Raw genomic sequence first — 16,569 nt, 5'->3', positions numbered from 1 at the left:
AGCACTTTTATGAAAGCATTTAGGATGTGGAATGAACGGACAACTATATATGGAATTTCTTTGGAGTAAATGATATGGTAGTGTTTTTCGATGGATGAACGAGTTGACAACTTCAAATTTTGTATTTAAGCCAAACATAACACTAGTGAACTAAAAGATCTCAAATTGGCATGAATATATCAGTGGTAGTGTATTTGGTAGCAAGGAAAAATTATAGAGCCAATTTAGAAGAAACACTAAGTTTAGAGATTCTCGAGAAATAGAAAATACCAGCTAAATATTTTAAAGGTTTCAAATTTACAGAATAAGCACATTTGATCAATTTAACTTGCAAAAACGGGTAACTGGGGCCTGACAACTTCAAGAGAAGATTCAGAGGACCTAGTTGAATAAGAAAAAGGAAAAAATAAGAAATTCATGCAAGCATCAAAGACCAAGTTAACTAAAGTCTCATACCAAAATATCAGTCAAGAATTCTTTAAAAGCATAATTTGAGAAACCAAGGTGAGGGATGAGAGGTTGTTGGTGTAACGATATGCATATTGGTGGTATGCATCAAGGGTGAGTTAGTGATCAAATTTGGTATCTAAAAGGTGTTTTATACATGCAAAGAGTGCATTTGTGATTGGTGAAAGGATCGATGCTACTGGTATAGTTTAGTGTGTTTATTAATGAAAAATTGTTGAAGGTGATTTTATCAATAATCAAGGATTGTTGAAGGTGTTAGTATGGTGGTTTTGGAGAGAAGTTGCAGTGATAAATTTTTTTGTTGATGAGGTAACTAGTCTATTTGTTCTAGTTTGAAAATGGATGAAAAATGAATCAAGTGGGCTCCAAGCGATAGCTTGCAGATCAAAGGTTGTAGCTCCTTCCAATAGATGTTGGTGAATGTGCAAGGGAAAGAGTCCCATTCAGTAGTAATTGATAAACGAGTTGGTGCAAGAGTCCCTTTTAGCAGGAGATGATAAATGAGTAGGGGAAGTAGTCGCTTTCATTTAAGAGTAATAAATGAGCGGGTATAGAAGTTCCTTTTAGTGGTAGATGATAAACCTACAGGTAGTAGCTTGTGAGGCAATGATTAAATTAAGTTGAAGCTTGTAATACAAATAATAAGGGTGTCTTATGTATATGTTACTCATGTGCCTAATGATTATTTTGTTTTGTTTTATATGATTGAATTGTTTCATTGATCCTTGAATAATTTCTGAAGTTATTGAAAAGTATAATTTGTGAAGAATGGTATAATTTTTTTTCACACTATTGATTCACCCCCCCCCCCAACCTCTCATTAGTGTCATAGTTTCCATTTTTTCTAATGAAAACATTCTATAATCTACCATAGTGAGAAACCAACCACTACATTTGAGCTTCTCAACACAACTATTGGAACACACATTAGAAGAATAAGAAAACATCTCTGTGTTTGGTGATTTCCACACCACTCTCAAGTTAGAAGAATATCCTTGTAGCAATGATTGAATCTAAATAATACACATGAAAATACTTTCAATTTTGTTGGTTCCGATCATCAAGCAATGCCTATATTAGTCTCTCTCCCCATATCAGAATCTATTAGAGTGGAAATTCATTTGGTTACAATTTTAAGATATCTCTTTAAAGAAGAGGAATTAAGCCTCAAAATGTTTCTTTTAGTGTGCATCTCACCTTTATTTTGTCTTATTAAGTATGGTTCAAAATAACTCAATTGGTTGTAACAAATGAAATACATGTAATCTCCCAAGGTGCTAAAAAGGATAATCTTGGTTCAAATATTTTCTTGATTGAAGGAGTTGTTACCATGGTCTCGGAGAAGCTCCAACTAGGCTTTAATATTGGGAAATATATGGATGGAATTACTACAACCACATCAAAGAATATATGTAGAAATACATAGGGGTTTTGGCCAGCAACAATAGGAGTAGGAGGTGTGGATATCCTAGTAGAATTACTAACAAATGGCCATTCCATTGTTCAATAAAATGCATGTTTTCTTCATTCTAGTATTATGTTGACTAAAGAGTATGTTTGTCCCTAGGTCTTGCAACGTGGAGATGCTAAACAACTTCTCAAGATTTTTCAACCTAAAAATAAAGTCTCAGTTTGAGTAGATACCGTTGCTACTCTCAAAGCTATTTCTTCTTAGTTGAAGGATGCAAGACATGATATTTTAAATTATGATTGTATTTAAAGTTTTATAATGTAGTAGTTGTTGCTTCAAAAGAGTTCATGCAAGAACAATCCACACAAGAATTTCAAGAAAATGCAATGTGTTCTTTGGCCAACATATCAGGTGGACTATCTTCAGTAATTTCAAGTCTCAGTGCAAGTCTCCAGTCTTTCACATGAGATTCCTTGATTGCTGAGACAATACAGGCATTAACATAAACCGCTATGATCTATGATGGTAGTGTAGAAAGCAAAAAAATGAAAAACTGAATAAATATTTAAAGTATTTATTAATAAATTCAAGGCTTTATCATCTTTTCTAGTTCAAGAGCATACAATATAAGTCCTTACTAGCTTGTATGGGAATAACTACTTAAGTAACAATTTCCAAAATTCAGACGAAAAGTGTTTGTTTGTGAGTTTAATTAAAATGATTGTTGATGATGTTCAGGAGGATCTCATAAGGTCTCTTCAAATTCTCTTCAACAGAGCAAGTAATTTGTGCCTTCCCTTTCAAGGCGGGAAGGAGTTCAACTATTGATTCGGTTCTTGGTCTTTCTTCAAAATAATAGCAGGAAAGTACAATGGCCTTGTTTTGTACGTTGTCAAATGAAAATTATGAAAGAAAATGGGAAATTAATACTGCATGTGGCATACCTCCTCTGATCTTGATTATGGATATTCGATCTTTAAAATTGAAATGACACTCTACAAATGTTATTGGGAACCTCTATAATCACAGTGAATATATTTGTGCATGTGTTGAAGGTGCGGATGATGTACCTAAATTGATTCGGTTCTTGGAAAAAAATGGTAGCCCAAGTGGAAAGAACTACTGGCTCAAATTCAAAGGTTGTAGAATATAAAATGAAAAATGTTACAGATCCCTCCAATTCCATTTTTTATTTGAGCAATCTCATCAGATAATTGACACTGATTCTATGTTGCAAGAACAATAGTTTGATATACAGAAGACCTTGGACACTAGTATGGCTGATATTCAAAAGTCCTATGTAATATTAAGAAAAGACATAGGTGACAACAATGGTGATTTTGGACTTGAAAGATGGAATTTTGGTTAAATATTCCAAGGATCCTGAACCTTATTCCATATTCAACATTTTTGAGCAAAAAAAAAAATTGAATGGAAAAATGATGTTTTATTGTACAAGAATATAAATTACCTAATTCCATCTTTAAAATTTAAAATGATAGTCTTAAGGGAGTCACATAGTTCCATAATAATATGACACGCTAGATTTTTTTAAACATAGTATATTGCACAACACTCATTTTATTAGGACCAGATGAGTAATGATATTTAAGTTTTGTCATTGAATGTGACATATGTCAAAGAAATAAAAATGAAACCTTACACATTCCTAACCAAAAATATTGGGATATCAATTGAACTTATTGAAGGATTACTCATGTCCAATGGGAAAGATAAGATTCCTATTGTGGTTGAAAAATTAACTAGGTATGCACATTTTATGACAAGAAAAAAAATAAATTCAACAAAATAGATTTTTAATGTCTTATGTAACAAAATATACAGATTGCATGGTTTTCCAAAGCTTATTGTGAACAATAGGAATCCAAAATTTAAGAGAAACTTTCGGAAATAATTTTGCAAACAAACTAGAATATCACTCAATATGAGCTCATCTTTTGCAGACAAATGAAGAAAACAAAAATTGTTAATAAATCTTTGGAAACTTACCTTCATTGTTTTGTGACAAGTAAGTAGAACTCGTGGTTTCAATTGTTGCATTTCGTTGAATGGTGGTACAACGCTTCCTACCACACATCTATGAAAATTTCTCATTTCCAAGCCTAATATGGTTATGAACCACCAAAATGGAAGGAATTTGCAGTAATTGACACTAAGGTCGAGTTAGTGAATAATCATCTCGACGAAGAGAAACAGATCATTAAACTATTAAAATAAAATTTAAATACAATTCATGATAGAATGAAACAATAAGTAAAATAACATAGACTAGAAGGAAGGTTCAAAGAAGGAAATTTTCTATTTGTGGGACTCCAATCTTACAAGTAGATATCACTTAAACAAGAATGGAAAAACAAATTGGCTCCAAAATTCTATAGCGAAGTAGCTTGTAGGTTGAAGTTACCAGACAATTGTCTCATCCATAATGTCTTCCATGTGTCTTCACTCAACAAGGTGTTGGGATAAGCATAACTTGTTCAAATAGAGATTCTCAACTTTCACAACGAAGGAAGAATTAATTTAGAACCAGAAGGAATTCTTGCAAGGAAAAAATGTTACATTCCAGAACCATCAAAGAATATCTTATTAAATGGAAAAATCTTCCAAAAGAATATGCATCATGGGAAACATAACTTTTTCACCAATGATATCTCTCATTACCTTTTTTTTTTTAACAAAGAAATTTTAAAGGACGTGAAAATGTTATAAACATAATTATAAGTATAAATAATAATTAATTAATTAAATACAATAAAAAGTCAAGGGACAAGTACTATTTCAACTCGTAGCTAGCTAATGTTATAATTAACATTCACAAAGGTTTATTGTATCATCATTCAATCTATCAATATATATTATGTAAATCAGGGAAATTTTAAGGATGGATGTTTATCTTAAAGTTTAGAAACCTTGGTGAATCCTACTAGTCCCTAATATGCAAACTGTAAAATGTTTGGTGATATTTTTGTAAAAATATTTATATTTCCAATGATTTTATATTAGTTTATATAAAAGTTTGGCGATAGTTAAAGTAAAATAATTTTGTATTGTAAAATTTTGGCGAATTAATTTTAGGAAAAATGGAAATTAGCAATTTTTTTTATAGAAAAATCATGTAAAATTAACCCGCCTAAATATTAACTCCTAGAATTTTCAATAATATATATATATATGTGTGTGTGTGTGTGTGTGTGTAAATAAAATACATCTTCTTTCTTCATATACAAATAAGATTGTTGTTGGATTATTGGGGCCTGACCTAGGTTCGGAAGAACTATTTAGCCCAAAAAAACCCGTGCTACTGGCCCTTTCGGCAATAGTCTGCAGAGCGTGGACTGAGGTCTCACCCAAGGTAGCAGGGGGGTGCTAGAACCAGGTTTCTGCACCAGAGGGATGTCTTTGACGAGAACTTGGAAGGTTTGTGATTCACCCTACGGCTTCGCACTATTCTATACTGCGCGGATCCGGAACATAACACTTTTTCACCCGTTTAATGAGTTTGTTATAGATCCGATCTATTCCTTAGGGTCTTTAAGAAAACATTTAACAACATTAACCAGTGCGTGTACCCAAACAGATTTTAGATTCACACTAATAAGGATAACACAAAGATCATAATAGATGCATAAGACATAATAAACATAGATCCATAATTCTTCATAATCACTTAGCTTTATTAATATGTTCAATCCAGTACATTCCACTTCTGGCCTGTGCACACAGCTGCAGGGGTCCACACACACAGTTATGGAGCCTCTATCTCCTATCACCAACCCTAGACTCAGACTTACAGACTCAGATTTTCTTTTCGTTCAAATCACCCAAACATTCAAGATCCAAAATCAAACTGACCTCTGCCCTTAGAGCCTCGCTCTATTTATACATTTCCATGGTCTGCGACTCATGGTTAGGCTGACTCGACTTCTATTATTTTACGTTATTCTTGGGTGGAAAACCCTTTGACTTGACACAGTACATAGTGCGCTCTGTGCACTTCGCAGAGCCTTTACCCTACTCTTACCCACAATTTCATACTTTAGACCCAAAAACCCTCGCGTGAGGCATCTACTACCCAACAGGCCCCCAACAAAATCATGGTGACTCATCCCGAGTCACTTGGTTGGTGCAGTAATCTTTGCCCAGAGGTCATACAGCAATGTCAGTGCTTCACTGACACTTGCTCCAAAATCTTCTACCAGCTACTGTACCTGTTCCATGTGAGTGACCAATGCATCATTATCCATCTCAGCCTGTCGGGTTTCATATGTTGCTTGCATATACACCAACTTGCCCTCGATAGAGGTAGACACTGTGAAAACTTCATCAAGCCAAGGCTAGATACATTCTTTAAGCGTGGCTTCCTACTGCCGGTAGCGTCCACCTATGCCTTAAGCACCTGGGCCTCCCTCATCTTGCCTAACCACTGCGTGATGGCGACTGTTTGGACCGTCCCTCGAACTTGGTCATAAGCCTGTTGTAGTTCTCGCGCTTCCATTTCAACCTGTTGTAGCATTGGGTCTTCCTGGATAGAGCCGAGTGTAACTAGGGATTGATCCAACAAGTCTGGGCAACCTTGGATAGCGTGTTGCATCCTTTCTAAACCTACTTGTATTTCACCATGATGCTTCTCTTGAACTTCTGGGGGCGTTTGCGACTACGCCTTCAATCTGAGCTCCGCAATTTGTAGATTCAAGTCCCACTAAGCTTTGGCAACTTCCTCTTGGGCCGCACAGAATCCTTCGACCATGTGCTGAATATTTTCCCGGATTGGAAGTTCTGCGTGAACCGCCAATTCGGACACCTTCTTGCAAGCTTTGGCTATGGCCTGTTCAACTTCCTAGTTGTATGTGACCAACTCATCATGCTGGTGGTTGACCTGCTCCACGTTTTCCTTGTGTTCCATAACTATTTGGAGTGCACAACTGTCTCAGGCCCGGAGCTCCGTGATTACCACATCCTACAATTGGTAGAGGGTTTCATGAGTAACGGTGGCCGAATTCAACCCCCAACTTCGTGTGTCACCTTCAACCTCTGCTATGACAGTGCCTGCTGGCAAAATTAGAGTGTAAGGCATAGGGTCGTGGACCATCTGCTCAGCTGCGGCTGTGTCACTGGCTAGATTTGGTATCGACATTCTTAGGATGCACACTTGTAGGGCCTGTAGTTGGGCCCTGAGCTCCCCCAACGAAGTTGTCTACTCTGTCATCAGCGCTTTCATGGCTCCTAGAATGGTCTTGCGTGCTAGTTCATTACTGTCCCGAAACTCTTTTTCCAAAGCTTTGGAAATTTTTGACTTGTGCGTGTGGGGCGACTTTGTGATACACGGCCTCTTAGTTTAGGTTGGTTTCGTGCTTTGTTTTGTTTCGGGTTCCTTCTGCGTATCGTGCTCCGAAAATATTTCCTGATCCACCTTTCCTCCTTCGGCGATTATCTCCTCGGTCACCTCCTGTTATGGTGTTATCTTCTGCTCCTTCTGTTTACCTTCCGCCAATTGATGGAGTCACTCCTGGAGGTCCTTCCTTTGCTGCTATGTGGCCAGTTTGGCGACTGCGGTTAGGTCTGGGGCACACCATTCCAGAGGCCGGGCTACCATTGCTTCATAAATAACGTCTTCCATTGTGATGAATGAAAGTTTTATCCATGCCTATTATGGATCCTTCCGCACCCTAAGATATACATTATGCATGTCTGCTTTGAATTCGATCGTACTATGCAAATTGTTGTAGATTGTTGGGGATAACCTTGGTCTGCACGCAATCCAAGTTCAAATACTTTCCTCCATGTATGTCCATAATATCTTGATGCCCGAACCCTCGTGGCATCCTTTGTTTCCCAGATAAAACTATGCCATGCTACTTCCGGGAGGTTCCTCTCAAGACTGGGAAACTGGCTAACCTGTGGTAGTTCTCCTGCAACCAGAAGGATGGATAGTAGAAACCATGCATAATGTAAAGTATTACCTTTCTCTTGCACTTCCTTGCAATTTTCTAGGAATTTGTTACATAAGAACTGCGACCAGCTGAATTGGACCCCTTCTATAAGCGCAATGACAGTGGTTGGTACCTCATCTGCATGGCATTTCCTCATGAGCTTTCGGGCAAGTAGCTGGGTTGTGACTCGCACCCCTCTATTTTGGATGCTTACTATGACATACCCCCCTCGCTTTTCCAACATGTATTTCACCTTCATTGTCTCCACAAGAGTTAGCTCGCTACTAGTTCTGGCTATATTTGCGGGGTCATTCCCTTTAAATGGCAGGTGGGTAATACAGTGTATTAAACTAGGAGTGATGGGAGTCGGCTCCTCTAACCAGAGATACCCCTCATAGATCAGACATAGTAACTGGCGGATAACAACATAGGTGATGGTCGCGTGGTGATAGTGAGGAATCCATCGTAGATTGAGTATTCCCACCCTCTCTACTCCTAGTAGCCACTTTCGTGGCAGTAAGTTGTCTATGGCCAAGTTTGGAAATTTATCATTGTACACAAGATCCCAATCTTCGTTCTATATGCGTCCCATTGGTAAACCATCGAATCTGATCTCATCCGGAAGAAGCAGGGTCTGAAGCATACTTTTGGTAACGTCAAGATCCTTCGGTATCTTGGCCTTCCTATTCCATGGGGAGAGATATGGTGGTAGTGCTGGCATGCGGAAGGCATTCTCTTCGTCCTCATCCTGTGCTTCAATCTAATCAATCAGGTCTTAGAAATCTTCCTCATCCTCTTCTATCTCTATGGTGACTGCCTTGCCTTTGTCAGCCATGGATAGTTTACTGAGTGTCGGCGATGCCCGAACTGGTCCCATAATCTGCTTATTTTTTCGGGGTCGCGGGGTTCATGGGGACTGTCGGACTTTAGGACTGGCAACTGCTTCATCTAGCTTGTCCTGGATTGTATACAATTCTGTTGTGAACCGTGCTCAGGTTATGGCCATAGTACTCATCTGTTCTGCCTTAATTCCTAAATAGCACAATGTTTCCCATCAGTTCTTAGATGCATGTGCAATTTTGAATGGAACCCATCCCACTCATTCTAAATCATTAATAGATGTGTGGCAGAAAATCTATCTTTATTCAGCTTGGTACTTCTGCCTTAATGGCCCTCCACCTGCTTCAATTTTCCATAACTCAACCAGCTTGTCACGAATAGTAAATGCAACAGTCACCTTAAATCTTGTCCACACAGCAACGCAGATTCTAGTATGCGAATGCGGCCCTGACTTCCTCTGGAATCTGTGCGCTATGATAGAAGTGTGCCACTATCCAGCAAACTTGTTTATTGTCCTACGCTTTCTTCCAACTGCGTGAAGCATTGAGACTGAGCTCCTGACAGATAGTCAGGTAGTTGCACTCCCTGTGCGGGCCTTCCTCTTCCCTGCTAGCCCAGGCTGTGGGCACCCCTCACAGTTCTTTGAAGTAAGTTCTTTCACACGTCCTACTTGCCTTTGCTTAGTAGGGTGCATTAGCAACCATGATAATAGGGTTATTATGCATTGTACCAAGGGAGGAGGATTGGCCAGATTCGGTCCACGTGTTCCTACTTTTTTGCGGCTCGTCACATTGAGCCGCGGTATTGGTGTAGTGGTGAGTTCATGACACCTTATGCTATCGCACCGAATGGATCGAAGTAACCGTCAGGTGCTTGCATCCCTGATTGCTGCCTGTGTTATGACTGAGGACAAATTTCTCATCTGAGAGCCCGTAAAAACCCTTGGTACATGCTGCTTTCCATTGGATTGTGTTGTTGCACGAACGCGGATCATGTTGCCATCTGCTGTCCCGATCGCTGTGGTGCGAGCAGCAGGAATGCATCACTTTTCCTGCTACCACAATTGACTCTAATTCATGCTTCTTAGTCTGGCGGGCATTCACACAACCTTTATCTTCACCTTCAGCGATTGGCGAAGGATGTGCCATTTAGTGTGTATGCATGTCCACCTTCGATACCTATGCCCAATCATCCTGGTCTCCAGGTGTGGATGCCATCCTGGTGTAATTGTCACGTGCTGCGGCCCTTGATGTGCATCGTGCCTATTGTGTTTCAGCTCAACATTCCCCTCAAGATTCTTAGTCTCCTTTGTGTATACTGTGCCCTCATTGCCTGGAATCTCCCTTACTTCAGACGCTATGCAGCGTAGCATTCGAGTCATCCGATTACAGTTTAGAGTCGTTACCTCATGCAATTGTTTTTTCCATCACTCTATCTCTTCATCAGAGTCTGAGGTGTAGGAACTGTCACGTTCGCATGATATTCGGCCATCCTCACTTGGATTCATTCGGTCTTGGTTGCATGTTGTTGTTATCGGGAAATATAGTGTCCACTCAAAGCTACTAGTCCCACTAAGACTGGTAGCTATTATAGAAACAAACAAACTAAAATTACTTTCGCTTTCCTTTATGCGAAGTAGATAAGAGGGGAAAAAAGGACACCAACCTCAGTCTTGCGCTTGGTTCCTTGCTTGGTTCCTCTCCCTTCTGACAGATCCTTGATGATTTTCCTTCGTCTACCCAGCTTCAAAGAGCACCTGTGGAATCAAAGCAGCATAATACTATCAAAGAATAGAGATCTATAATCATAAACAATATAGGACCAAATATATATTGACCACACAAATGCATATATCATCAAACATATAAGAATGTCAAGGAAAACTTGAATAGCTTTATTAATATCAAGAGTAGAAAAGAGGATTACAACTAATTGTTTTGACCCAGCATCATCCTCCTACCATGAAAGCCCTTCTTCACCTCATGAAAAGCTTAGATCACCCAACACTATGATATTCCCCCAAGAAACCAACAACACTTCCTTACAAGATACCAGATTCCAACCTCTGATTGTAGGGGGTGAGTCAGATTCTGGGATTTTGATTAGTGTTCTCTCTCTGATAGTTCTTGACTCCACTTGGAGATTAATGATCTCTTACTCATCCATGGGCGAATTCAGAGAGACAAGTGTCATAAGAGAAGTTTCTAGAAGATTCCATGATGATCCACCTTGCAAACTGTCTCTGCCATTTGTCTACTCTCACCCATCACACCCTACAGAAGGGCTTTCCAATATGCATCACACCTTTACATTGGGCAGGTGAGATGCATCGCACCCTCTACACTAGGCAGTCTGTATGGTCCAGCTTTGACCAGTTCTGAGTAGTTTACCGTGGAGAACTTATGCGAGATGAAGTAATCAGCTAACCTTTTTCCTTTAGGGTGTGAAGCAACACTTTTAGGGAGTTAGGAGCCCTTGGCTTATGGACATGTATGATTTGGGTTTCAGTTCCCAAAAATATCTATAACAGTTGCCCGCTAAAGCATGAGGTCGTTAATCTTTTGATGTCGAGTGAAATTCTTTATCATGAGGATCCGAAGTTTTTTCAAGATGGAAGGCGACCTGTAATAAGATACAATACGATACATTATCTTCATAATATTTTTCATGATCTAGTTGAGGCGGACATTCCCATGCTCAGATTTAAGAATTCATTTTCATGTACATAAGATAGACAACCGTCTGTGTGGTAGACTGATGATTCTGATAGAGTCATCATCCTTTGATTCGGATGATCATCTGTGCAGCAATGATGTACATTGGATGTATTTATTTTCTTGAATATATCGCAGCCCGGATGGATGAAACTAGATCCGGGGTCTTCAAACTCATCCAATCTTCACTTGGATTACAAGTCGATCCATGTGATAGATGTTCTAGAGTCAGACATGGAAAGACATCGCCTGATTACCAGACAATGATGCAAGTTGTTAACAGGCATGAGAGGAATCACCGATAATGATGATGACCCTCAAGGTACTACAGTAAAATTCGCATGGTGTGAAAAAGGGACTTGTTGTCGAACACCATGCAAAATCTTTCGGTTGAAGGCCATTGATGTAAACCTGTCGCCGAAAGTGAGAAACTTGCCATTGAGGCATGCAAGCTTTAAAGTACTGAAAGGGTTGTTCCTAGGTCGACTTCTTGGATAATGAGATGATGTCGACAGGAGGCATCCCATCGTAGGAGGGCCTTAGTGAACCCCACATCTACAACACGGAATGGAGTAAGTGATTTTGGAGGTGAAAATGATCAGATGATATATGGTTCAGGGTGGCGGTCATGAAAGAATGGAGCGTGAATGTATTGCAGCGGATGAGACACAGGTGAATTCTCTGAGCGACTTCTCTTGAACATACCGGCAACACTGACATGGATTGGTAGCATTAACCCCAAATATGGATGTTGTGATGGACCAATGGTGATATGACTGGTGAACGGAATAACCCAACCCGACTCGGATGTGGAGTGAAAGTGTCATGTTCAAGAGCGCTTGCTACCAATAAATTTTCTTCAAGTTTTTTTCCTAATTTTTCCCCAGTCATTGCTGACCAGTACCTCTTTATTTTTGTCAAGCTTGAGGAGGATAACATATGCTTGTTCTATAATTTGACCTTAAGGCAAACTCATCGCTATGTTTTAACGAGCCTAGTGACAGTGAAACTCGTTCTTGTCTATATGGACAAGTTTGTCGCTATTTCATTTTAACGAGTTTAACGACAAAGATAACTCGGTCCTTTTCAATTTTATAGAGTCTGAAAGGGACGTAAAGGAAACTCTTGTAATCCTTTTTCGTCATATAATCCCTTAAGTCTGAAAAAGTATCAAATAATACGAAAGGGATGAATTTTCGGTAATTTTAACGAGCCGAACAAAACAAGCGCTCGATCTTTTTGTGTAATAATCCCTCAGGTCCAAAAGGATTGAAATCTAAAGGAGGGATAGCACTCCCGGTAGCTTTAATGAGCTGGAGAGACCAACTGCTCGGCAATATTTTCATATTTTACGAGTCAGATGAAAAGAGCTTAAAAGAGACTTGTTTTTTGAGGAATGAGTGATAATTTTGTGTAGCAGCTGATTCCAGTTAAGGTTTGGAATTTTCCAATCACGACAGCGTCAGAAGGATGGCTAACAGGATCACTCTTTGCAGCCTTTCCTCAAAAAGGGGTAAACAATCAAATGGAGGTGAATGATCGGCTAAAACAAAGTGGAGGTGATGATGAGAACACGACCAGGGCTCAAAAGCTAATGATAATGCATTCACAATGGTTATTTACCGGAAATTGGTTCATTTTTTAATGAGCTTAAACTCTGGGGGAAACGTTTGCTCATTGCTTAGGTTTAATTTTTAACAAGCTTGAACTTCACATAAAAACTGCTCGTGGCGGGTTTATTTTTTAACGAGCTTAAACCCTGCGGTAACACTGCTCATGGCAGGTTTATTTTTTAATGAGCTTGAACCCTGTGGTAACACTGCGCATGATAAGTTTGCATGCCCCCAGCATAATAATGCAAATCGAGGTGCATGCCCATCAAGCTTCATTGCATTCAACACGGTTGTTGGAATGAAGGTTTACCTTCGAGATCTTTGAAAGACTCGATTTGGAAAGGATGTTGTTTCATTTTTTAATGAGGTTGAAATAGTAAAAGAACTATCCTCATGACTCCTTGTTTCATTTTTTAATGTGGTTGACACGAGATAAGAACCGTCCTCGGAATCCACTGTATTTACAGTATTTGACAGAAAATAAAAAATTGAAGGATGATTAAGGTTGTTGGAATAATCTTCGTGGTAATTCGGAAGATGGGAACAACCATGGTAATCTTCCCATGGTGCCTCTCCTATCATCTATGATTGAAGGATTCCTTTGTCTGTAGAATGTACATGCAACCAAGGATCTGAAGAGGTTCCATATTCATTAGACCTATCTATCCAAACACTCAATGAGTGTTGATTTGGGTTTGCCCCCCAGGCCAAGAAAATTGATTCCTACAATATTTCTATTAGGGCGATGATCCATGATGAAAAAATGTTTAGGAATCTTCTGAATCTAGAAGATATCATGTTGCAGGTTCCCACCATGGCCACTTCCACCAGATTCATTGGAGGTGGTAGGGTAGAAGTCCCCATTAATATAGGGTCTTTTAGTAGTCCTACTCCGATATTTTGAAGCGAATGAGGGCTTCCGTGGATCATCATAATGCTTCTCGTAACTTGTGAACTATTGGGGAGAAATGTTTGTTCGTCAACGATTTTAATTCCTCCTTGAAAGGGAAATGCAATCTTCCTAAAGTAGGTCGACACAATGGCTGCCATAGCATATATCCAGGGCCTTCCCAGTAGGATATTGTAATCGAGGTTTCCATCAATAACTTCGACGTCAATTTCTACTATCTTGCCCCCCAGTTCAACTTGCAAGTTACTTAATATCCCATATGACGTGTATGTTCTTCCATCGAACATTTTTAATGTCGTTGATGATTGCGACAAGGGTGGAGATCCTAAAGCTTTCCAGCAACTCATTGACATAATACATGTAGATTCCCCCTCATCAATAATTGTTCGATGAACAGTTTTGTTGAGGGCTTTCACTTGAATAAGGAAAGCTAGTTGAGCTGGTAACTGAGGGTCATATCCTTTGTGATTAAAGGACACAAGATTGGAATCTGTTGGGTCAATCCCACATATCGCTGACAATAAAGCCTGCTTTTAGGAGGGGCAATTTTTCAGTAGCTCAAGTGTCGACATAGCGAATGGCGATTGGGCCAGATCCTCCACTATATTATAATGTTGTGCTACTCTGGCATGAGGATTAAATGTCGATTTGTGTACTACTCCCTCTGGTGGCTTTATCATTAGTTTAGGAATGATGGGTGGCACAACTTCAGTCGAAGTTGTTGTCGAACTACTAGGTTGATCATTAGCCTTGTTGTCCGACAACTGCGGATTCTCGTGATCTTTATTCCTTGTCGATATCAAGGCATCATTTTGCTACTTTGAAACTGACAACATTAGCACTTGGGACGAGGAAGCATTGTCACTAGCAAACAGATTTGTTCCTGGATTTGGAAACAGATCAGTCAATACCGCTGAGGTTTTTGAATTCTTAAAGAATTTTCTAAGCTCAGCTTTATATGGACACTCTCTTGTCCAATGATCCTCATCACATATAAGGCATGGACAATTTGGTTTCCAATCTCCAGAAGGGTTTGCAGAAGATTTTTTAGGGGATGACTCCTCCTATTTCTTCTTCTTCCCTTTCTTTTTCTTCTTGCCTCCTGGTTGCTTGGTTTCTTTGCCTTTCTAAGTCGATACGGCATTTACTTCTTTGGCAAGAAGTCCTTCATTTTAATTTTGACCTGAAACGTACGGGCCTTCTTCGACTTAGCCTTTACGGTTTTCGTGCTGGTTGTTCCTATCACGCCATCCCCGGCATGAGAATCTTTGTTTGATTTAGGAGAGGGAGGAACGGAAAATTCCGGTCTAGGAGCATCAGGGATTTTATTGTAGAGCGCGCTAGACTGAGTATAGATCAAATCTAAATATTTCGCACGAGCAATGACCTGCTCTTCAGTGACGACTCCTCCCTTTGCCACATCTTCCATAATAGAAGGTAAAAATGAATTAATTAACCATTCAGCCAACAGTTGATCAGGAACATCTGTTTTTACCATTCTACGATGACGTCACCACTCATGAATATGATCAGATATGTGAGTGGCTGTTGTTTGCTTGAAATTGGTAAGAAGCTCTGTTCCCATTTTGTACCTTATGGGTAATTGAAAATGGGTTAAAAAGGTTGTGGCTAGGGTGCTGAAGTTATGAAACGAAGATCTAGGCAATTCAATATACCATTTTTTTGTTGGACCAGTCAATGTTCATTGAAAAAGGCGAAGCCTAATCAAATCATCATTTAGAGTGTTAGACGAACACCACAGATGAAAGGTCATCACATGATTCGATGAGTCTTCACCCGGATTTCCATTAAATTTAGGAATATATGACGGACGTTTATGAGGAATTGTTGGCCACCAAGGGGCGTAAGAGATTCGATCATTTGTTAGCCGATTTATATTTGGTAACTCTAAAGTTTCCACGAAGGGCAACTGTTGATTCAGGTTCGGCGAAGCATACCCAGGATAAGATGGGATCGCCTGAGCAGTGGGTCTTTGCATACCAACATAATGCATTTGATGCTGATAAATTTGGTAAGATTGATGGGCATAACCATTGTGAAGTGGTTGTTGTTGACCGTTTTGAATATATGGCTGCCCATTACTTGCAAAGACTTGGTGCTCAGATCCTTGCTAAACTTGTTGGAATTGTGGTTGTTGATATTGCAGCAGCCATGGTTGTGAAACCATGTGCTATTGTCCAATATTAGCTGTTTGACCAAGATGAGGGGTAATGGTACCCGTTTGAGCCTGGGTCACTCCAGTTAAGGAGCTACTAATCGATGATTATGGTGGCGTCGCAAGGACAAGGGGCTGTTGGATTGCGACCAGAGAGACTTGAGGTTGGAATACAACAGACAACGCTTGTACTTGCGACGCCCTCACAATAGCCAGTGTAGTGGGGATATTTGACATAGGTAGACTTTGTTGCATTGAGTATACAACTCTTGGTTATTGAGGTAGTATTAGCATCCAACCACTGGATGTAATTCCAGCATAACCTGAATTCTGTTGTGAACTCTCGTATGTTTGTTCTCCCAGAGAGACAATGAAAGGGAATATTGCCCCCCATAGGGCAATAATCCGGTCCCTAAGGGAATGATTTTCCTTTGAGGACCGGACTGCCCAAATTTATATTGCGAAGGATCAATTTGCTGAGACTCA

The sequence above is a fragment of the Pinus tabuliformis genome, chromosome 4_1, assembly GCF_031772625.1.
Source record: "Pinus tabuliformis cultivar Carrire ecotype Pingquan chromosome 4_1, CPIR1, whole genome shotgun sequence".
In the NCBI taxonomy this organism is placed as follows: Eukaryota; Viridiplantae; Streptophyta; class Pinopsida; order Pinales; family Pinaceae; genus Pinus; species Pinus tabuliformis.
Note: the sequence above shows the minus strand (reverse complement) of the source record.